Raw genomic sequence first — 22,933 nt, 5'->3', positions numbered from 1 at the left:
ATAATTGTGCACCTCTCCCTGTCATCACTCATGTGATTCAGGCTCCAGATGTTCAGGGTTGAAATGTCCCCAGGGCTCACCACCTCCTTGGTATGCCTCCGGGCCTCTCTGTCTTCCCCCACCAAACAGTTTTCCCCTGGACTTATTTATTGATATCTGGAATGCCTGCATGGGGACTTAGAAATAAGAAGTGAAAAAGAAACACTTAAAACACGGGGCTCAGGCTTAATGTGTATCACCTTTGCAAGAAGTGACATAGATTAAATCCACACTGAGACATGAAGGGCCAGGATCCTGCTCTTTTCCAAGAGCAGATCTGTGTGAGGACAGAGTTCTGAGATTCCCAGGAATGAGAAAGATGAAGGAGGGGCTGGATCACAGAAGACAAATTTGGATAACCTGACAGTTTTAATTAGAACTCACCTGCGTTTGCTGTTTATCATTCCTGACTTTAAAGATAATGGGAGAACTTCAGAACTGGAAAGAATCTTTAAGATCAGCTGGCACAGCCTTACTCAAACTGGGTTCAGCAGACTCTTGGGATCCACAAACATATTCTTAGTCTACAAGTTTTTTTATGAGATTTAAAATTTGTCTTCTCACTCTGATGGTGATATAAATATATTATCAGAGTATCAAAGGCATCTGAATGCAGATGCAGAGTTATGTGATCCTAGGACAGTGTTTATGGTTTTCTTGGAGGGGAGGGCACCACCCAAAGGGAACTTGTACTTGGGCTTGTCCGGCAGGAAGCAAGTTGGTAGGTCCTAATATCACAACGACAGCTACCAGCCTCTGTTCTCTGTATACTCACACTGAATTCTTTACCAGCAATAAACACAAGCCTTATTTGCCAAAGATAATTTACAATTAAGAGACATTTTCATAGACTATGATTTTTGTCCCTAAAGTTTTTTTTTTAAATAAATTAAGACTTTGATTTGACATCATGGAAATGACATACTATAACAGATGGCTAATGAAAAAGAACAGAGTCAGGTTTAATAGATGAATTATGCATTTCATAAAGGTAAGATGAAATACTATCATGGCACACTGTCTGAATGAAAGTTTCCAGTAATTTTAAGAGAAGAAAGTGATATGAGAAGTTTGTCATCACATAACACACAGAAATATAAACATATCAATCAATCCCCAAAGTAACTGAGTTGTAGCCTTCATCACCCTGTTCATGTTGGGGATAACAATTTAGTTTCTGCCAAACAGCATTACTTATTATCTTAAATTAATGACTTTTATTGTCTTTTGGGTTTTGTTTCTACTCACTTTGCGAATATGCCTTTGTAGTTATTGAATACTTATAAAAAGTGATACTGAATTTTATATTTGTACAAAACATATAAAAATATATTAACATTGGGTGTTTACAAGTTTTTTCTCCCCCACGACAAGGAGTCTGAATATAACTTATCCTTGAGTAACACTAATCTGGTTCTTTGTTCTTATTTAAAAAAGTGACCTTTCAGTATTATGGGAATGTCTCAGTGTTGGAACCTCCACAGTCTTTCCAAAGAGAACTCAACCATCCTCTCCACCTATATATAGGTTATTCTATATTCCGCCCAGTGTTGATTGCTTTTTCCCTATTCCTACGTTTGCTTCTTTCACTCCCCCACATTCCCTCAGTGTTCCTACGTCAACCATAGCAAACTTCTGCTCATGTTTCAAGACCAGCTTATGGAAGGCTGCTCTTCTGGAAAGCTGTTTTTTCCAACAGCATCAAGCAATTTTCCAAATCTCAGTGGATACTGACTGGGTGTCCCACAAACTTCACCCAATTCTCCCACTACCTACCTGGAGATAGCGTCAGATCCCACAGGTTAAGGGCTCAGCCCTAAAAGGCTGCCCCCACTTCAGACACCATCACAGACCCAGGTTGTCACCTGACTGACTGGCTATAAATCACAGGTTTCCATGACCCTCTTCTCAGGCTGGATTAATTTGCTACCATGGCTCAGAGAACTCAGGAAATCAGTTTACTTACTAGATTATTGATTTATTATAAAAGATATTAAAGTATCTGAATCAGTTGTCAGATGAACAGATATATAGGGTGAGGTTTAGAAGAGCCCCCAACACAGGGGTTTCTGTCCCCCGCCCCCCGTGGAGTTTAAAGTGTGCCACCCTCCCAGCACATGGACATGCTCTGATTCACCAACCTGGAAGTTCTTTAAGCCTGTCTTTTTTTTTTTTTTTTAATGCCCATTTCATTACATAGGCATGATTGATTAAACGTTTGGCCATTGGTGATTGAACTCAAACTCCAGCCCCTTTCCTCTGTTTGGAGGTTAGGGATGGGGCTGAAAGGTCCAGCTCTTTAATCATAGTTCCACTGGGAACCAACCCCATCCTTAGTGCCTTTCCAAAAGTCACCTCATTAACATAAACTCAAGTGTGGTTCAAAGAAGTTTGTTATAAATAACAGGACACTCCTTTCACCTTTATGGCTCTGGAGCTATTTTAAGAATCAAGGACAAAAGACCAAGTACTACAACCAAAGATGCTCACATTTCTCTTATCACTTAGGAAATTCCTAGGGTTTTAGGAGCTCTGACTCAGAAACTGGATGAAGACCAAATATATATTTCTTACTACAAATCACAATATCACAGAAGCCTTCCTTCTTTTCCCGGTGTGGTGAGTGGCTCTCTCTGTGTTTGCCACAGCTTTCAGTTTCTATGTCTCATGCCACACCCTTCATGAGACACTGAACATATCTGCTTACTCTCTAAACTTCTGACTTGCGCTCACCTTGAGGAGCCTAGCCTTACTCATCCACGATTCTAGTCTGTGGCTCATTGTCAATTTTTAATAAAAGTCTATTAAGTAAGTTAGACCTCTCTATGTTAAAACAATACATCCTAATGAAACTGATCATCACCCCATGAGGCACAACCTCTAATGTCACCCTTGCAAGATTTTTAGGAGACATTACCTGCTAGATTTATTTTTACCAAATTAGCGCATGAGAAGAATAAGACAGAAACAGAGGAAATTTTTGCCAGCAAGACATTAGAATCCCTGGAGTTTATATGCAGAGGTGGGCAGGAGGCTATCTCCAGGGTCAGCTTTTGACCTTCCCATTTATGTTTGAGGAAGAAGGGTTGGAAGTTAATTCTTGCTTGAATCTGGGCTTGTGATTGGTTGCAAATGGAAAGACTTCTCGTCTCTGCAGGAAATGATGCCATCACATTGAGAAGCTGTTTTTTGGACTGGCAAATGGAAAATGTTCTTAATGAAAACACAGAATAATCACTCTGAGTGTGGGGAAGAAGCACTGGGAGGAAAAAGGAGAAAGAATACATATTAAATAGATGTGCCTACCAGCATACTGATGAGGAAAGGGATTTAGAGGTTATTGTAGGAAAAAAAAAACCTCTTCATGTTATTATCCTAATGCCTTTCTGTAGCTTAAAAAGTGAATATACAGAATGTGTCACAGTGGAAGGAAAATGCCAATCAGTGGTCTCTAAAATAGAGATATGGTGGTCACTTTCTAGAGCTATTATAGAAACTGTCACCCAGTCCAACCCCCAAATTCACGTTCACTTGTCAGACTATTTGTCCCAAGCTTTGTTTGGAAAATATGGTCACCAAGTTATCAGACATATATTGTAATAATCATAGTGGCTCATGTTTACTAAGTCCTGACATATGTTCTAAGTGCTTTATAAGTATTAATTCCTTTTTCCCATTTTACTCAGGAAATGGAGTCACCAAGCAGGTAAGAAATTTGGCCAAGGTCACATAACTAGTGCGTTGCTCAGCCTAACTTCAGAGCTCCAGCTGCCTAGCATTATGACAGTCTGCCTTCAGAGCAGAAAAACATGGGCTTTCGAGTCATGCCAGTCTCCCCACAAATCCTGAGCATTGGGCCTTGGCACAGGACAAGTTATTTAATGTTTATCAGCCTCCATTTTATCCTATGCAAAATGGGAATGATGATATTTAACTCATAGGGTTTTGTGTGGATTAAATAAGCTGATATACATAGAGTTCTTGGTACAGTACAGAGTAGATAATTTCCCTGCACCTACATTCTCCTTGCCTTAGGAATCTTTATAAGACAGAGCTTTAAGGTTTTTGGAGTGAGACATGATGTGTTGAGGCTGGCTTTATGGGATGGTGTCACCAAGAAGGTATACCCCATCGGGTTGAGGTGCCAGTGAGGTCATGGACAGGTGCACGAGGATGCTCAGAATCAGAGACTGACAGAATTGTTCCTCTGTCCTTGTATGTTCTTTTCAAGGGGGATATGGCTTAGGAGAATCAGCAAGATGAAACTTAAAATTAAATTGCTTCCGCTAATCCTGTGTGCTTTCTGCAAACTGAGTAAAATACCCCCAGACGTGCACAAATGTGACTACCATGGTATTGGTGATTAGCTCATGTCATTTGCTCAAATGGAGCTGAAGTCCTGATATTCTTGGGGGAGGGTAGAGATGTATGATACAGAGGCAGGGGATGAAGCAGCACTGGAAACAATAAAAAAACTTCATGTTGGTGGGGGGCTCACATCCTCAGTCCAAACCACTCACATTGGACAATGAAGCGGATTCTAACCAATGGGGAAATTCTTGAAATCCTTTCTACTGCCCTAAAAATGCCCGTCTACAAACCGGGAGTCTTCTCCATCAATATTTAAGCCAGAGTGAAGAACTACCATCAGGTGGCACCAAACCACAGCCCGCACAGGAAGGATTTGGATTGCATAGCCAGACCACTGGAATGCTTCCAGAATTTCAAGCTGGTCACATGTGCAAAGTCCACCTGGTCATTTCATTAACCTTGGACAAATGAGAGATGACACTTTGCACAACCGAAGTTTGGGGACATCACACACCACGTTATTGTGGGTTTTCTCATGTACGCTGACCACCTACTATTTGGGGACATATGTTAAGTGCTTGGGATTCAGAAGCAAAAAAATCTAGCCCCACCTTCTGGGAGCTGATGGTTCAGTGTGGAGATGGTCAAACAGACGAGCAATCACACCATGATGTGACAAGCGCCACCACAGTGGAAAGCAAGGAATGCTTTGGGATTGCAGAGGAGACCCAGGAAGGACATCTGAACCATTTTCCTGAGGCAGAACCAGAGGATGAGGAGGGAATTCCAGGCAGAGAGAGCAGCTTGTACATCGACCTAAAGGAGTCATGGTTTGTTCCCAAAAGTCAAGAAGAAGAACATGAGAATGAGGTATGAGGCATGAAGGACCCCAGCTGCCATGATAAGGAGCTTGAGCTTTTTGCTGTGTATTAATAATCCCTAGCCTTTTCTGGGATGCAGACTATAGTGGGCTTTATGGTCCCTTTTCTCTGGAAAGAAAAGGTATAGTGACACACACATACACGTGACTCTTCGACATTCAACTTCAGGGACAGTTTGGGGCCCTCTGGCACACACTTATTTATGGACTCCTACTTAAGACATCCCACCTAGAAGTAGTAGAGATGAGTAGAAATCAGATTTTGGGTTGAGCAGGAATGTGTCCATCAAATAACTGGAAACAGAAGATGGATTGGAAGATGTACAGCCTGAAGACGAGGAAGATGGGACCACAGTTGGGAGCCTGTAGTCACGGATTAGACAAAACAATGGTTTTGTGCAATCTCCTCCATCTCCAAAACTTTTGTTGGGTGGTGGATAAGGCACAGAACCCAATCACTGGACTCAGAGCATTTTCTGCTCCACCCCATTCTTTCTCAGGAAGGTGCCAATGATCTTGAACTCAGCTGTGAGGGAAGGCAAGGGGAGGATAATAAAAGAAGCTGTAATCTACAGGTGATATCGCCAGCCCCTAGGGTACAGATTGCCTAGGCTAGTACCCCAGAAGTTCATCTCTGAAAACATGCCCCTGGAGTGTGCCGTCTGCTTCTAACAACCACAGTGGTATCTCACTAGGAGACCAGGAAGCCTCTGGGTAGCAAGACATCATTGCTTCTTCTGTGTACTGGGGAGACGGGCAGGCATGCAGAGAGGGAAAAGTGCTTTCCTTTAGCAGTGAGATAAGGATGTGGAGATGTGAACTTAATCCCGACTCTTCCTGGGAGAACCTGGCAAGTGTCTCTGCACTCCTATTTCTACATCTAAGGGAGTAACAATAAAAGTGCTAACATGCTCTGGGAGGAGTAACAAGGAGAAGCATTTTGTAAACTCTGCAGGAAGGTGATGCAACAGTGGCGGATGGCAGGTTCACTGGAGGAAACAGCAGAATTATAGCCATCCTTGCTTTGTGGCAGACTTTTGATTTCTCCCATCACTAAAGGCCCTCCCAGAAGTAAGGGAGCCCTGCCTCCCTTTCTTGTTGCCTTCTGCAACTGTCTTGCCATGTGACAGCAATATGGTGGAAACCGGAGAAAAGAAAGTGTCCTGAAGCAGTGGGAAGCTTGGAGTGTTGAGCAAGCCTCACTCTCTCTCTAAAATAGCTGCTTAGGGAAGCCAGGGCTGGCTCCACCGCACATGGTGTGTGTGTGTGTGTGTGTGTGTGTGTGTGTGTGTGTGTGTGTGTGTTTTGTTTTAAGTTTGGGTTTAATTGAATTTTCATTGATGCCAAGAGCGCCTATAGCACTTGCTGTCCCCCATAAAGTGGGCAGTAGCTGCTCAGAATGGCTTGGTTTCCTTGAAGTCACGTTGTGGCAGACTGAGACCCCCATCCATCCAGTTCCATGCCTGCTGCTTTTTCCTTAGGACCGTCCTTGCACCTGAAGAAGGTGGGAATGATGAGCCCTGCTGGAGTCTAAACCAATCTGCTGTTCCCTTCAGACTTCCAAATGCTTTCTCCGCAGCGTGATGCCTTGTTGGGCTTGAGGTATTTTGTTTTTTGTTTTTTTCACGAGTCGAGTTTTGGCACCATTTCTATCAGTTGCAATGGAACAGAAGAGGAGGGTGGCTACAGGTAACAGATTATTTTTAATTCTGCCTTGTTATTTGGAACTGCTTTCCCATATGTTGTTGTTGTTCAATTCCTTGCATGAATTTTCTCAAATATTTGTAACATATGTCATATCTATATGCAGATTTTAAATTATGGATGCCTTCATCCAATCATTTTCGAAGGAGGAAAAATCCAAGTCTAATACTCTCAGGCAGGACCACAGTCTCCTGGGCATCAGTTATCGTTCAGGTAGACACATCTGGTGAAATGCATCACATCAAATTAGTATCAAGGGTATTGAGACTCTGAGACTACAGGCAGACAACCCCCTTCTAATGTACTGCTTTTTAGATTGTTGGGGAAACTTGAATCCCAATTCTCCTGTGAAATGAGTGATACTAACATGCCTGTTCAAATGCTCAAAGTGAAGATCAAAGCAGCAGTGTCCAAATTGCCTTTGCAAACAAAGCAGCCCCTTGCATCCCCCCTGGGGATACCGTGCTAATTTTATCTACTCTCCCTGGCTCTTCTGCTATTAAATAGCAATAAATAAATGTTTTTTTCTGGGTTTGCCAGTGGCTTATTTGTCTGACAAACAAGCTCATTTCCTTTTAAGTGTGAGGTTTTAGTCCAACTAATAGAATTAATCTATTTTTAATGAAAATGCGAATGGCTTTTACTTAGAAATCTACCTACCCATCTCCCTCTTGGCAACAGGCCCCTCCCCCCAGTGCCTTCTCTGAACACATACAACCAGCCATGAATATTTCAATACATCTCAGGCTTCCAGATCAATATAGGCAACTCTCAAGCCCTATTGATTTTCAGAGGTTTGACTCACAAGGGTGATAAATATTTCTCGACTTATGAAACCTGAGTTAAAGAGGCTTTGCTGGCCCTTCCACTTTTCCAGACATCTTTGTCTCCTCTTCTGTCCTCTTCCCATATCCCTTCTGCTCCTTCTCCCTCCCTCCCTTGCCCTGCACCCCACCTTCAGTGTCACCCTCCCCCGCCCCCAGCTCCCCAACAGCCCTGAGATGGAGTTTATGACTAAGCAATACGTCCTGGAGAAGCAGGCACTATTTCCCCCACTGGGTCCACTTCAGTTCAGAGGAAGAAGAGCCACGGGAGGAGAGCAGTCATGGCACGATTCGGCCCCCATCCATCTCACCTGCAGGGACCCTGCCAGCTTTCCTCTTGTCTCTCTGATTCATTTATCAGCACAGCCGACTCCTCCTCCTGCACACCTCTGAAGATGTAATCCCAGAAGGCGACCCTAGCAACATATGAGGAATTCCCCACTGAGGCACAGGAGCTGAGCTGCTCCATATGGGTAGGAAATAAGCTAATTATACAGTCAGCCATGTCCAATGCCAGGATGTATGTTGTTATAAGTTTATCCAGCCTAGTTATGAAGCAGTGAGCCTGAAATTCTTGGAAAATTTTACCGAACCTTTGGCATTTGATCCACCGTGATGTGCATTGGATTAGGAGGAGTTTGGAGACCCGGGTACGGATTTCTCTGGCTTGCCCTGGGAGGTTGGTCAAATCAGATGACTTCCCTTCTTGAGCCTCTATTTCCTCATTAACAAAATAAATTCATTCATTCATTTACTTACCAAATCATTGCGGAGTTCCTCCTATGTGCTAGGGACAGAGGCTAGAATGGCAAACAAGAGAGATACGGGTCCCTGCTCTGTTGAAGCCCATCATCCAGCCAGGACTAGTCAAGGCTATACTAATGGGGCTTCCTCCTCTGAACTCCCATATTGCATGCCTCTAGATACTGCAAAGACATTGTATATAAATATGTCATCATCATGTTTCCAACATGATCCCTTGCTTAAACTGTGTGCGGCTTGTTGGTCTGGATTGTGCCTAGATCTTTGGAGATGCTTGTTCGCTGGATAGCAGTTGAATAAATTGGCTCTTTATACTCTGTGTCCTGCTGAACATCAAGTAGAATTGAGGTAGCGATCCCGTGTGTGGAGCCACAGCAGAAACATACTCAGTAGTCATGGATCCTGCTCCAGTGGTTTTTTCATTCCAAGTCTTGTGTAAAGAAAAGCGTATGAAAGGACTTACAGAAAGCGAGTTATAAACTTGAATAAGTTGAATAAATTGTAGTGAATATAATTAATATATTTGTAGTGAATATAATGTATAATATAGGTAAATATAATATAGGTATATAATATAATATAGGTATAATATAGGTAAATATAATATAGGTATATAATATAATATAGGTATAATATAGGTAAATATAATATAGGTATATAATATAATATAGGTATAATATAGGTAAATATAATATAGGTATATATAATTGAAGCGAATATAATAAATAAGTGAATAAGTAGCTGTGTTTTCAATGGAAAGTTAGAGATGACCAAAATGACCCTGTGACCAAAACAGACAGACAGACTAACGTCTTTCTCTTGAAGCACAATCACGTTTTATTTTTTTTAGTTTTTTTTTTCAACGTTTATTTATTTTTGGGACAGAGAGAGACAGAGCATGAACGGGGGAGGGTCAGAGAGAGGGAGACACAGAATCCGAAACCGGCTCCAGGCTCCGAGCTGTCAGCACAGAGCCCGACGCAGGGCTCGAACTCACGGACCGCGAGATCGTGATCTGAGCCGAAGTCGGCCGCTTAACTGACCGAGCCACCCAGGCGCCCCTAAATTTATTATTGTTTTCAATTTGAAAAGTTTTTCAAGCTTTATTGAGATACAGTTAACATATAACGTTGCGTAAGTTTAAGGTGTACAGTGAGCTGATTTTTTATACATATATGTTGCAGAATGATTCCCACAATAGTATCTGTTGACAGACGAATGGATAAAGGAAATGTGGTATACAGTTACGGTGAAATATTATTCAACCATTATCAAGAAAGAAAGCCTGCCATTTGTGACAATATGGATGAATCTTGAGGGCATTATGATAACTGAAATAAATCAGACAGGGGAAGGCAAATACTTTATGATCTCATTTACATTGGAATCTAAAAATGCAGAATTCGGGTGCCTGGGTGGCTCAGTCAGTTAAGTGTCCTACTCTTGGTTTCGGCTCAGGTCATGATCTTATGGTTCATGAGTTTGAGCCCCGCATCAGGCTCCATGCTGACAGCATGGAGACTGCCTGGAATTCTCTCTCTCCCTCTTTTGCTGCCCTTCCTCTGCTCTCTCTGTATCTCAAAATAAATAAACTTAAAAAAAAAAAAGAATGCGTAGAAACAATGAGTATATTGGTGGTTTCCAGGGGTGGGGGTTGGGAAAGACAGGGAGTGAAGAAATGAGTGAAGTTGATCAAAGCGTACAAACTTCTATCTGAAATTTTTAAGTGAAGTCACATTTGCTTCTTTTTTTTTTTTTAATTTTATTATTTACTGAGAGAGAGAGAGAGAGAGAGGGAGAGAGAGAGAGAGAGGGAGAGAGAAAGAGATTGCAAGAAGGGAAAGACAGAGACAGAGGGAGAGAGAAAATCCCAAGCAGGCTTCACACTGTCAGTATGGAGCCAGATGCAGGGGTCAAACTCACCAACCATGAGATCATGACCTGAGCCGAAAACAAGAATCAGACGCTTAACCTACTGAGCCACCCAGGCTCCCCAAGTCACATTTGCTTTTAAGTGACCTTGATCAACACTCAAACAGGCCCAGTGACTTGGGTTGGAAAAGATGCACAAGTCTCCTTCCAGCATTGGTATTGCTTGATTCTGCATGGCATTGTTTATAATTCATGTGAGCTCAGAAAGAAGTCCCCTCTTCTATGCTACTCCCTCATAAGTCACGCAGGGTCAGCTTCCCTTTCTCAGGGAAGCCCTCTCTGGGAGCGTCCTTCACCCAAGGTTCAGTGAAGGGCCTCTCCCACACTTACCTCTGTTTCCATGATAAGTTTTCTCGACTGTCTCCACTAAACTTAGAGCCCTCTGAGGACAGAAGTTATGTTTTATTCTGCATGACATTTCTAACATCTTCCTACCACATTGCTGGCACAAAATAAGTACTAATAAATATTTACACTGAGTAAAATTGAGAAGTTCTCTGCTTAACATATTGAATAAATAAATATTAATAGAAGATCTAGAGATCTAGAGTAGGGAGGTGCTGATGCAATTCCTTCTTGCTCTTAAATCCTCAGGAGGCATGTAGGAAAGAAATCAGGAATCATTTGCTTTCTGTTTCCATTTCACTGGAAGAATATGGTGACCATTTTGGTACCATTGAAAGATATTTGGTCTTTGTCCCCAGTTCCTGGCACAAACCTCCTAAAATTTTGGAATTTCCTGGGTGATAATTATGATAGGAGCCCCTTTTGTTCTAATGAGGCAACTCTAGGCAAGCCCCAGATAGGTCCCGGATGGCAGCTGGTCATTGTTTCAATGAGGGATGGTCACTAGAAAGACCAAGCCTTGATTAGAAGCTTGAAATTTTCAGCACCCCCATCCAACATCTAGGGAGGAGAGAGGGGGCTGGAGATTGAGTTAATAACCAATACCCAACAATTTCATCAATCCTGCCTACATAATGAAACCTCAATAAAAACCCCTAAACTACAGGGTTCAAAGAGTTTCTGGGTTAGCAAACACACTGAAGTGCTGAGGGGGTGTTGTGCCCTGCCTATGTGTTTCCCTATGTGTCTCTTCCATTTGGCTGTCCCACGTTGTATTCTTATAACAAACTGCTAATAGTATGTGAAGTGTCTTCCTGAGTTCTGTGAGTGTTCTAGAAAATTATCAAACCTGAGGAGGGATCGAGGAACTCCAAATTTGTTTCCAAGTCATATAGAAGTGTGAATAATCTGGGTACCCTACTTGAGACTTGTGTCTAAACTGAGGGCAGTCTTATGGCTTAAGCACTTAAGTCTATGGAGTCTGGTGCTAATTCAATGGTAGGTAGTGTGAGAATTGAACTGAATTGTAGGATACCCAGTTGGTGTCAGAGTTGGTTGATGTCAGGAGAAAAAGCCACACATTTGGTGTCAGAAGTGTGAGCAAAACCAGTTCAACCACGAAGACAGCCTTTGCTGTTTGCTTTGGCAATAAGGGCATCTCCTGCTATGAGAGAAGGCCCAGTCTTCCACCATGAGGACATAAGCTTGTAGCTGGGTAGGTATTTCCTGAGTGGGTTGTGCAGGGAGTCATGTACAGAAGTGATGATATCATCAAGAGTTCTTAGGGGCAGGAGCTGGTTTGGGGAGAAGATAGAACTGTACAGCCTTTCATTTGCTGTGGAAATTCTGAAGGATCTCAAAGACCTCCCTGGGGAACAATCCAGTTACTCACCACCAGAGACAGAAATGCAAACCACACTGCAGAGCACAAAGTTGCTCTCCAACTTGACAAACTAACACCTTGATGGTGGCAGAGCTAGCAGTGGAAGTGGCGGTGGGAACATGGCATGATGTGGATGACAGCAGCTTTGCCCTCAGTCTGCCAGATGCTTTGCTGGTTGCTTCCACCAGCTGTCTCATTTTCTACCTCTCAAAATCCTTTTATAGATAAAGTACTCTGATCCTTAGTACACAGATCAAAAATTAATTCTGAAGTTCTGGGGAAATAAAATCTGATTTTCACATCAGAAGTCACAAAGGTTGCAAATGTTCCAAACTGTGTGTATGGCTAGGAGATACAATAAACAGAGAACTTACATTGCCTCAGTTTTATTCAAAGTGGTGGGGGTTTTGGTGGTGTTGGGGGGGGAGCTGGTTGCATTTTATTTATCAAAAATGTGAATGCAAACTTTACTTCAATATGTAAAGATTAAAAGCACATCTGCAAAAGGGCTGGCTTAGTTGGTGGAGCATGTGACTCTCCATCTCAGGGTCATGAGTTCCAGCCCCATGTTGGGCATGGAACCTACTTAAAAAAAAACAAACCTATCTTGGGGTGCCTGGGTGGCTCAGTCACTTAGGCATTCAACTCTTGGTTTCAGCTCAGGTCATGATCTCAAGTTTCATGGGTTCAAGCCCCGCATGGGGCTCTGTGCTGACAGTGTGGAACCTGCTTGAGATCCTCTGTCTCCCTTGCTCTCTAACCCTCCCCCACTAACACACTCTCTCTCTTTCTCAAAATAGTAATAATAACAATTATAAAAAGCCATACACATCTGCAAAGAAAGTGTGCATGGTAGCAGGTTTGCACACCATGCTCCCAGTACTTCCAGTGGCATTGTGGTTATTTGACAGAGAATTTGAAACACAGGGGGGCGCCTGGGTGGCTCCGTCGGTTAAGCGTCCGACTTCGGCTCAGGTCATGATCTCACGGTCCGTGAGTTCGAGCCCCGCGTCGGGCTCTGGGCTGATGGCTCAGAGCCTGGAGCCTGTTTCAGATTCTTTGTCTCCCTCTCTCTGTGCCCCTCCCCTGTTCATGCTCTGTCTCTCTCTGTCTCAAAAATAAATAAACGTTAAAAAAAAAATTAAAAAAAAAAAAAAAAGAAACACAGGGATGCATGAATCCTGGGGTGTCACGGCTTGCTGTGATGGAGCTAGAGCTAGCTGAAGAAGTTGTGAAGAATGTCAAAGAATTTTTAGGCATTAACTCTGGAGTATAATTTCTTTTTCTGTTTCTGAGAAGGAAAGAGGAGACAGACTGCTTTACTAATTAAACGTGCAAGCAACATTTGTTCTCCAGCTAATAGTTTGATGCTTCCCACTCAGTGACATGCCCTCCATTGCCCCCCACTTACCTCTTGTTCCAAACAAGACACCCTCATAAGTACAGTCAATCTGGAATAAAAAACCAAGTTGCTGTCTGTTAGTGTCTAAATGCATCACATGTAAACACGTGGATGGATTTCTCAGTAAATCTTGAGGGGGTATGTGGTGTGGTCGGGTTTTAAATCTAGGTTATGTAAAGTTTGTGAAATTTGCTTTCAGGAGCTGAGGGGGCACCTAAAAGAGAGAGACAGCTATCCTCTGGAGCATCTGAAACTGAGTTTACTTGGGATGTCCCAACGACTTCTGATCTACAATGTTATAACTTCCATGGAAAGGGAAAAGAGTTTCATATACGAATCCCAAATTAGAAGTCTCAAAGGCAGGTGCTCTGAATTGATTCACTGTGGAGCTACTTCTAGAATGGGCAACTCTATCTTTTGAGGCCCAGACTTCATTTACATGATATCCAGTGAGACTTTATTATTACCCTAACCGATGCTGGAGGCGGCGAGGGGGGCCAGCTAGTAACACACGTTTCCTCAGCTGAGCAGCCTTCCTTTTACATTTGCCTCTTTTGCGTTGAGCCATTCTCTAATAAGCATTAGCTGACTATCCCAAACAGGGCTAAACATCTACTCTAAAAGGTAACCCACTGCAGATTAGCATTTTAGGGCTAAAGCACACTGAGAACATCACCTTGTCAAAGCCTCTTACTTTAACACTGAGGTAACAGGCCCAGAGTTGTGAAGTGACTTGCCTAAGGTCATTAAATTAGCTAATAGTAACACTGAAACAGGACAGGTGTCTCCTCTCATCTGAGTGCTTTGTTGTTCCAGATAGCACACTATCTTTTCCAGGCGAGCACCATGGAATTTTCAAAAGTATTTGGCTTATTTGAAGGTCATTTGTTTCTGAAAACAGGGAGCTCATGACTTATGAAACAAACTGAGAAACTGAAAATAATTTCTCATCGGGGTGTTATTGTTGAGCAAATGTTTCCTGTCCTCCGTCTCCCCCAGGAAAGGAGTAGACTTTTAGACACCACTGGTGGGCCGTTTGGCCAGTGAAACGTGAGCAAATTTGAAAATACCACATCTGAGCAGAGGTGTGCTGGTGTGGTGTGGGTTCTGTGCTCTCTCCCTTTCCCGTAAGAAGGACATGCTCCAGCTTCCTGGGTCCTAAAATAGAAAGTCATGAGACAGCCCTGAATCCAACTTGCTGCTGAGATGCTAATCGACAAACGCATGGGCAAAGATATAGGTGTTGGAGTCTATGGAAATTAGGGGGGTTTATTATATAGCATATATTGGGGGATATTTATTATATGGCATATCACAGAGCATGCTAATGCACTCAAGCAAACCTTTCCTTATGTAGTCGTACCTTGCTCTCACCTTTCACGTTGCGGTGTATAAATTCAGATTGTCCCTTCAGTTTTCAGACAAGAAAGTTGCATCCCAGGTTAGATGCTTTATATAAGGGCACATTGGAGAAAATAGAGGCATAGCTGCAGTTAAAATTCATATATCCTTCCTGATTTTCAGAATTCAGTTTCACAGGGTATTTAGACATGAGATTCGTATTACCTTTCAGGTTAGAGAAAAAACCAAGGCTATTTGCTTTTTTGGTTTTGTCTATTTCCTATCTATCTGTCATCTTTCTTTCTCTCTACTCCCCCCCACCACCACTCTCCCCCACCTTTATGTATCTATCTATCCATCCAACTGTGTATTTGTTTGAACTAGAGAAAGGTAGTCTTAAGGTTCTATTGTGTTCACTGTTGTGGGGTTGACATTTTAGTGCCTTAAAAAATTCAGCTGAGTTGATAATGTTTAGTTGATCTGTCTGCATCTGATTATGCTTGTTTCCAGATCCAAGCAGTTGTTAATGAAACAGTTGCTGTTTTGTTGACAGAACATTAATTACTTGATCTTAGGACTCAGTAATTGCACAAGCCCCCTCTGTATACATTACTAATTACATTAGCAATTATATGGCATTTTAAAGACAAAGAAGTGACTGAAGCAATTGCAGTGTCACAGGTAACCTGCTGCTAGATTTCAATCACATTTCTCACGTGTCCATGATATGCTGAAGCAGTTCTGATGCATCGGTGACACCGACTTGAAGAAATGGCCTAAGACGCCTTGCCTATGAACCCACTGCCTAGTGGGAAGCCCATCAGGTGGGCAGAGATAATGTCAGGAAAGTCTCTTTAGCACTCATTTCCTTCCTCTATTGAAAGAAAAATCAGAGAGAGAAAGGTTGGACCAGAAAAATTAATTCATGTATTTAACAAATATGTATTGAATTTCACTACGTTAGCTAAGTTACAGGCCTAGTCGATAACTCTGTAAAGTTTATAATCTTGTGGAAAAGACAATAAGTAATAAACACGAAAATAAGTTGGTAATGGTCAGAGTAAAGCTTGTTAGCTGCTGTAACAAACAGCCCTCCAAATCTCAGCAACTTACTATAATAAAATTCTATTTCTTGTTCATATCTTGGTCAGCTCTTTCTAAGCGGTGGCTCAAGGATCCAGCTCTTCCCTTGCATGACCCCATAATTCTGGGCTTCTTCATTCCCAGCTGTGGGGACAGAAGAGAAAGTTGAGGATCTTGGGAGATTTTAGAGAGCAGGCCTGGACGGCCATACTCCATTTCCCCTACATGTTACTAGCTGAAACTGATCGCAGGGCTTCTTCTTCCCTGCAAAAAAGGCTAGAAAATATAAAGAAAAAGGAAGAAATGAGCACTGGTTCTGTGTCCACCGCACTACACAATTACAAATGGTGACTGGTGCTATGGAGGACAAGCACATAGTACGATGAAAACATGCAATGGAAACGTTCACTCACTTGACATCTGACATCCATTCTTCTTCCTGATAAGAATGCCCTCATTGCCTGAGAAGGGAACTACCCTCTATCGTGTGTAGTTTTTGTGGAGCTATCATTCAAGTTTTCCTATTTCTCCATCCTGTTCCTATCAGGCTTGTGCACATGGTATAAACTATGCCCATCAGATTCCCTCCCTGGACCTTAACCTCAACTGGAGAGACACAAAAGACAAGGAAAGGTAACATTTCATTCTCTACTGTGAAAGAACCATACACCGACCAACTTGTCACTTGGATCTGTATATGCCCAGTCCCTGTCCTTCTGGCCTATTTATCAGCTTTCCTTTCAATCTCCACATGATCTCATATTGATCCAAAGGATTCCCTTTCTTCCTAGATGAACCAGTTGGTTTCTGTGCTTACACCCAAGAACTAATTGACACAGGCATATGAATTACATTGGGAGGTTTAGTGTCTCTCTGTGGAGCAGCATTTTTGCTTATAAATGAAGCATAAGTTGGGGTTACCTAGATGAAGTGGGGAAAATGGTTTCTAAGGCAGAGAAAATCATATGCAAAGGCCTTGAGGTATTAAAAAAAACCTTACAGTGTCTGAGAATCATAAAGTATGCCTATCTGGCTGGAGGTTGTGGAGTGAAGGGGAAAATAACAAGATGGAACTGGACAGGTGGGAAAATAATAAAAATTGTGAGCAGTGTTGAGCATTTTGGATTTTGCCTTAAGTGCAGTGGGAAGCCACTGAAAGTTTTAAAAAGGAAAGAGATACAATTCAATTTACACTAAAAAAAAAACAAACCACCACCACCACCACCACCACCAACAACAACGCACCCAAGCTAGTCTCTGAGAGACAGAATGGAGTCAGAGTAGAAGCAGGAAGATCACTCAAGAGTCCAGGAGTCAAGAGACAGGAGGCATGGCCGTGGTTTGTCTTGGTGGCTGGCAGAGAAAATGGAGAGAGGAAGGCACTCCGGATGTGCATTGGGATAAAACTGACACAGCTTGGTGACGAATAATATCCTGGAGGCAGGAAAGGAGGGACAAAAGGAATGATGTCAGTTTCAGGAGGTTATCATTACTGAGATTTAGAAAAAATTTTACAGAGGAGTAGGTGAGAGTGACAGGTTAAGAACGCCTTTTTGGCACTGAACTGCTTGAGAGACTCCAAGCAGTCATGTCAAATGTCGATATATACGTCTGGCATTCAGAAGAGAAGTCTTGGTCAGAAATACAAACGTAGATAGCATGGACTTAGACACTGCATTTGAAGCCATGGAGAAGAAGAGACAAGATATCTGATAACCCCTGAATCTACTATCCTGGGATGGGTGCCTGGGTGGCTCAGTCGGTTAAGCGTTCGACTTCAGCTAACTAAGGTCATGATCTCATGATTCCTGAGTTCGAGCCCCACATTGGGCTCTGTGCTGATAGCTCGGAGCCTGGATCCTGCTCCAGATTCTGTCTCCCTCTCTCTCTGTCTCTCCTCCCCCTCAAAAATAAACATTATTACCTTGGGAAGCAGACAACAATATTGCACCACCCATCCACTCACCTAACCATGTTTGGGCTATGCCGTGTCTTCGGGCTTAGGGCCTTGTCCTTTTAAGGAAGCCAACCCTTCCTGCACTACTCTGCCAGGACACAGTTGGAATGGCTCCCTCTATTCCTGAAGCTTCCCTCACTCCCCGGTCATTTCCCCTCTCCTTTCAATCCCCTTGCCTAGTTTTGAGCAAAGCAGCCCTGCTCCCACTTCCCCAGATCTGAAGCCAGTTGTGTTCCTCTAGTGCAGCCCCTGGCTCCCTCCCTCAATGGCGTGTGCTAGTTCTAATCTGTGGGTTATTTTTCCTTCCCTACCTGATCCAGCCTGGCCTTTGAGCCGTGCCCCTGGTGAGCTCCAACCTTTGAGAACTAGCGCCGTGCCCTTAACGTTATTTTATGGCGCCTGGCCATTGGCCCGACTACTGCTTTCTAGAGTTGAAGGAATGGGTAAAGCAGAGAGAGAACAGCAGAGACTAGCTCCTGGGAAACCAGGCTGGTGATCTGAAACTGGAGAAGTTCCCCAGACGGTGTGAGGGGGATTGTCCTCCTGACCCCTCACCTCCCCACAGCCCTGGGTCATCTTCCTCTGTTTACTTGAGAACACGCATGTGAGAAAACAGGACCTGCCTGGGCCAGTGAGCCGTGTATGAGAGAATTTGAACTTTATTGGTCCTGACACCTCTGCCTTGGTATGTGTGACTGTTCGTACACATATGGATCGGATCAAACGAGATAATTTATGCGAAAGCACTTTGAAATTTTTAGAGGGCTATCCCGAGTATTGCTTGTTGTTATTATTACATTCCACAGGAAAGCCTTTCCTCTTTAACATACCCAAGTATTTGATTAAAATTAGGTGGCAAATTGGCAAACCTATAAAATACTTTCTTGTGTAGCCTGTCACCTACACCTATGGTGACCATATGGTCTCCATTTTCCAGGATGGCCCAGATTTCATGTCATTTTATTCTTTACAACAGAAAAGTGATTTGTTAAATTCTTAACCAAGTGTCACTTCATTATTAAGCCTCTTTAAGATTTTTCTCAAGAATAAATTCTTAAGTCAGGATAAAGAGTTTTGTCAGCCCACGCATTTTAATTTTTTGGACAGGTATGGCCCTCCATATTTAATACTGTCATCCATGCAGAATGGGAAGTATTCTCAAAAGTCAGAGCACCTCTTTTATCTCCTGCATCTGGCAGGAGGGGAAAATGAGAAGAAAATCAATTCTCCTCCTTTTAACAAGTGAGTAGATTCAAGCCAGAATGGCCTGGGTGGCACCATGGCCTTGTGAGGACAGCCACCCTGGAATTAGTTGGATTTTAATGGAAGGGGAAGAGACGAAGGGGGACTGGCCACAGTACCTTTGTCCCTTGTTGGTTCTCCCCTCTTTGTTTTCTTTTCTTCTTTTTGGTCATCCAAGGATTTCCAACAGGGACTCTGCAATGGCAGCCTTTGGGTTCTCATTGTCCACATATGCTCCGTGTCCCGTGGCTGTGGGAAGAAGTCATGAACAGAAATTAAGAGGGAAGGAGGGACAGTGGGCCTCCTGCTTGATGCCCACAGGCTTATTCTTTAGGGAAGAGAAGGATGTTCATGGGTTTTTTTCTCTGAGACATCATTTCCTGATCTATTCTGAAGTAGCTGGCCCACCAGGCATCTGAGAGATGTTTCATAAATGGCTGCATCCTCTTTGCTACTTCCTCTCCTTCTTCCCCTTTCAAAACACCTTCTCCTTTGCACAGCCTTCTCCTAAAATCCTAACACAGGGGCTCGTTTGGTATTGTTCCGCAAAGGATTCAGTGAAGAGGTCACCTTAGGTTTTTCAGTCAAGAGAATTTCTATGAGTAAGAGTCCAGTTTCTAGAACATTGTAGGCCAGGTTGCATTTGAGCTTCAGTTAAATCTAGCCCTGACCCAACCACCAGTGAGCACCGTGAGACAGAGCAGCTCAATGAGCACCGCAGGCCTTACTTTGCTTACCTGTGCTGTGAAAGAATGGTCCTTCCACCTCCGTGGAACAGTTCAAAGAACAGAGCACCTTTTGTCCCAGATACTCTTCATTGGGTTGCACACTTTAAGCCTCTGTACTCAGCTCTTCCAGCCGGGCACACAGCTACCATTTTTCTGCTTGTATAAATCTAGTCTGATGAATCTTGGAACAAGTACCTGCTAGATGCTTGGCACTTTGACACACTTTTTTCTCATCGAGACTCATCTTCTGAAGAACAGTGTAGGAATGAGATGAAACAACATGGACAGAAGCATCCAAGAGAGAACGAGGACTCTGGGTTTCACGGAGCTCATACTCCCCGCATGAGGTCACTTAGATGAGAGGCAGCCAAACCAGGATTTCAATCCGGGTGTTATGGCTCCGGGGCCAGTGTTCTTCCCAGCACATCACAGCAATTGCATTCAGAAGTTGTTGCTCTTTAAAAAGAACCAAAAAAATGAAAATTCTGTAATCCAGGAAATCCCAAGTCTTCTAAAATTAAAGAAGTTTAGAGAAGAGTGTAAGTCATTTTGAAAAGTGAACGCTGTGAATCACCACAGCATTGCCTAGCCAGGAAAACGTTTGAAAGGAAACAAACAACAAAGATATAAATGTTACCATTCTGACTTTTGATAGTATTAAGATCATTTCACTTCAAACAAGCGTGTTTATTCTTCAATATTCAGCGTCCTCAGTCTTTGAGGACACTTCTGGTATGCACTTACAGAAATAAACTCCATACTCTACAAAGGGCCTAAAGGAAGACGTTTGGAACAACTTGTTCTGCTTTTGCTAATGAAGAAGCTGAGGCTAGGGAGGACGGTGGCTTGCGTATGGTTGCTCAGCCGGTGGAGAAAATGGCAGAATCTTGAATGAAAAGAACCTTAGCATTTTTGCTTGAATGAATGGATGCATGGTGTTACCATTCGCTGGTGTAAAAAACGCTTGGATTGGAGGATACATTTTGGGGAGATGCAAAAGTTTATTTTGGATATGTTGGGTTGAGCTTTCTGTGAGATATCCAAGTAAGCAGCTGTCTGAACCTCAAAAGAGGAAGTATAAATGTGAGAGATGTCAGCATATAAACAGGTACTAAAAGCCAGGCTCAGGCTGAGAGTGGAAATTGGCGTAAGCTCTACAGATAGAGGGGACCATTTGGTTTATCATCCAAACCAGCCACTTAAGTGCAAGAGGTATTATTATTAATAACTACACTGGGACAGTGTCCTTGGCAAGCTAGAGTGACGGTAGTCTCTCTCTTAAAGGTAATCTGGCAATATTTGAAAAATGACAAATGCACATGTTCGTTCACCCACTTCTGGGAATTTGTCCTGCAAATATACTATAACTCTTCTCACATATGTGCAAAAGGACAAATTTATTAAATACCAATTATATTATTATTAGTGGCCAAAAATAGAAAACAACATAGATGTCAATAAATAGAGGAATGATCAAACAAAATATATACATTAACAATTGGAAGGGATTGAAAGGGGAAAAGCACTGCCCGCTGGGCCTGGAGATGGTTTGAGGACACAATCAGAGAACAGCAGGAGCCCAAAGCTGCTGCTGGGACCACTTGCCCCATGGCTGGACCAGGTCCTGGACTTCCCTCTTGGTTCTGCCCTTCCTACCCCTCTGTAGGCACCTCCCACCAGGAGAACCCTCCAGGGCTTGGGCTCTGCTCTCTCTTAAAAAAAGAAAAAAAGAAAAGGACTACAAGACAACCATTAAAAGCCAAGCTGTTATTTATGCACAATGGAAGTCTTTAAGATGGTTAGTTATATATATATATATATATATATATATATATATATATTTATTTATATTTATAAATTATATATTTATATATTTATGTATATATATTTAATATATATTTATTTAATTTATATATATTTATTTAATATATATTTATATAAATATATAAATATATATTATAAATTTATTTATATATATATATATGGTGCAGTTATATTTTTTTAAAAGGTACAAAACAGTGAGTAGCCTGTGTTACTGTGGGAAAGACGGGCAGAGGATAATATGTATATGTATATATGGAGACTACCTCTTAGAAAATATACAAGAAATTGGTAAAATTGATTACCTACAAAGAAGGAAATTGGGTGACTAAGGGACAGTTGTCAGAGGGAAATTTTTCAGCATACCTTTGGACTATCTTGAATTATGAACCATGTTAAAATATTACCTCTTAAAGAAAAAAAATTAAAATTAAAGATGAATCAATAAAATAAAGTCAGCCTGAACTTTAACCCATAGAAAAAATGTATTGTGAGGCTTGTAGTGTTTTATACATTTTCTTTTTTTTTTTTTTTTCAACGTTTATTTATCTTTGGGACAGAGAGAGACAGAGCATGAACGGGGGAGGGGCAGAGAGAGAGGGAGACACAGAATCAGAAACAGGCTCCAGGCTCTGAGCCATCAGCCCAGAGCCTGAATGCGGGGCTCGAACTCACGGACCGCGAGATCGTGACCTGGCTGAAGTCGGACGCTTAACCGACTACGCCACCCAGGCGCCCCTATACATTTTCTTCTTACAAGGTGAAAGCCACAAATGCTTAGACCATGCCGGAAAAAGGGTACTTCTCATGCATGGTAACCAAGATATCCTTTGTAAGACCAACAGACTGACACTAAATAATATCAGAGTGGCTAATATGTCAGAGTGGCTAAAATGAACAAATCAGGAAACATACACAGAATTGCAAATTGAAATCAAAAGCTGTAAGAAGTTTCAGCCACGGTGGAGAACTGGGACCAGGTTAGTCCTTCTTCTTAAACAACAAGGAAACTAGACAAAATATATGAAATGATTCCTTTCAGACACTGGAAGTGAGCAGAGAATGACTGTGACAGTGAGGGAAAAGAAACAGTGAGGGGAAATCATAGCCCTACAATTACTGTGGCTTTCCGCCTGGAAGCACTTTCTGGAGCTCAGCACAGGGAGGAGGTGATCAAG

This window comes from Leopardus geoffroyi, chromosome B1, assembly GCF_018350155.1.
Source record: "Leopardus geoffroyi isolate Oge1 chromosome B1, O.geoffroyi_Oge1_pat1.0, whole genome shotgun sequence".
Classification (NCBI taxonomy): Eukaryota; Metazoa; Chordata; class Mammalia; order Carnivora; family Felidae; genus Leopardus; species Leopardus geoffroyi.
The sequence above is the reverse complement of the archived record's forward strand: the minus strand, read 5'-3'. Positions refer to the sequence as shown.